Source organism: Aedes aegypti, chromosome 2 (assembly GCF_002204515.2).
Source record: "Aedes aegypti strain LVP_AGWG chromosome 2, AaegL5.0 Primary Assembly, whole genome shotgun sequence".
NCBI classification, from domain to species: Eukaryota; Metazoa; Arthropoda; class Insecta; order Diptera; family Culicidae; genus Aedes; species Aedes aegypti.
The window spans coordinates 17,479,545-17,481,963 of record NC_035108.1 but is presented as its reverse complement, the minus strand read 5'-3'; positions in this window follow the sequence as shown (position 1 = coordinate 17,481,963).

The following is a 2,419-nucleotide window of genomic DNA, read 5'->3' as shown; positions in this document are numbered from 1 at the left end:
CTCATCGAAGAGCCACTGGAAATCTTCGAGACGTGTAGTTCTTTTCGACGACTCCAACGAACGATCGCATGGGTATTGCGGTTCAGTAACAACACTCGCAAACCGAAGGAAGACCGCATCACCAGTAGTCATCTCAACGTTCAAAAACTTCGAAGCTCGATGATCGTTATTGTAAGAGTAATTCAGCACGTCGAGCTTGGAGACGAAATCCTTCGAGTGAAAACGAAAACGCCTTGCAAACGAATTGGGAATCTTAATCCAATTCTAACCGACGACGGCGTGCTAAGGGTCGGCGGACGACTCAAGCACTCCAACTTGCCAATCGAATCGAAGCACCAACTGATTCTCCCGAATGCAAGCCCGGTAACACGCTGCTTGATCCGTGATATGCACCAAGAGCTTCTTCACGTTGGACCTGCTGGACTTCTTGCTGCAATCAGACGTCGTTTTTGGTTGCTACGCGCCCGATCAACAATTCGACAGGTAACTGGATCGTGTGTGAAATGCTTTCGCGCAAATCCAACCGACATTACGCAGCTCATGGGGGACCTACCAAAGCAACGTGTAACGCCGTCTCCCGCCTTCAACATCACCGGTGTGGACTATGCCGGTCCGATTTTGGTCAAGCAGGGTACTCATCGAGCCAAGGTGGTCAAAGCGTATATAGCTGTGTTCGTTTGCATGGCCACGAAAGCCATACACTTGGAATTGGTGTCCGACCTGACGACCGACGCTTTCCTTGCTGCGCTCCAACGCTTTGTGAGCCGTAGGGGAATAGTATCGGAGATGCATTCCGACAATGCAATAAATTTTCATGGCACGAATAACGAGCTACATAAGCTGTACGATATGTTCCGAAACCAGCCCGACGTCGATCGAATCCTGCAGTTTTGCCACGTGAAGGAAATCGAGTGGCATTTCATTCCGCCAGATTCGCCCGAGTTTGGCGGCTTGTGGGAGGCTGCAGTGAAGTGCACAAAGACACACCTGAAACGAGTGATAGGCGATAAAACGTTAAATTTCGAAGAAATGGCTACGATACTCTGTGAAATTGAAGCAGTTCTCAACTCGAGGCCGCTTTTCGCAATATCGGGAGATCCAGCTGATCCCGAAGTAATTACTCCAGCTCATTTTCTGATAGGACGCCCTATGACTGCGATACCCGAGCCATCATACCAGGACCTCAATATCGGCCGGCTTGATCGCTGGCAGCATCTTCAACTGCTTCGAGAGCAGTTTTGGAGGGCCTGGTCCCGTGATTATTTGAGCAGCCTACAACCCAGAAAGAAGAACTGGAACACCTCCGTCAACGTTCGACCAGGAATGATCGTCCTGCTGAAGGACAAGAACCGACCGCCTCTACAGTGGAAGCTCGGCCGCATCACATCTGTCCATCCCGGTCACGATGATCTGGTTCGAGTTGTGGAAGTTTTCAGCGAAGGTAAGACTTTTACGCGATCGATTTCCAAGCTGTCAATATTGCCAATCGAGGAAAACCAAGGCCAACCTGATCAACGGAAGAAAGTTGAACCGCGACGCTTCAACCCGGGGGATGATGTTCCAAACGAAAAGCGTTCAGTGTAGCAGCGCCGACTCGCATCGCCCAATGCTGAACGCAACGATGTGCGTTTGGAAAGGAAGTAGAGAAACGTGCGAAAACGACGACACAACGGAAGAGGAGAAAGCGAGGGAAAAGCGAATGCGAACGCCATTATTAGTTCACCCGTCTACCGAACAGGAAGCATCGCGACGCGTTCGTGCAAGTTTAAATAAAGTTAAGTTTGTTAAAGTTAATTTCGACTACCGATTCATTTCCGACCGCGATCCGAAAGGAAACCCGAAATTCCGCCCGATAAGAACCGTACTCTGGAAGTCCCGAAAATACAGTCCACCGAAACACGATTTTTTCCCGACCGAACAAGAACGTTTTCGAAAATTCCCGGTAGTCTGATTTGGAAGAAGTGAGAACTATTATTAAAAAATTCAAGAATATGATAACTCCTGGCGATGATGGAATTCTACATCCTCATCAAGAAACTTCCTGAAAGTAGCTTATCATTCTTAGTTGATATATTTAACAAATGTTTTCAATTAGCATATTTTCCTGACAAATGGGAAAATGTTAAGATTGTTCAAATTTTAAAACCAGACAAAAATCCTGCAGAAGCTTCTAGCTATCGCCAATCAGTTTGCTATCCTCCATCAGTAAACTTTTTAAAAGGTTATTTTGAACAGAATGATGGCCCACATCAACGAAAATTCATTTTTTTGCCAATGAACAGTTCGAATTCCGCCATGGACATTCGACTACTCATCAACTTTTCCGTTCCAACAAATCTGAAGGCTATTCTACTGGTCTTGCTCTTCTAGACATAGAAAAAGCATTCGACAGTGTTTGGCATACATTGTTAGAATAATT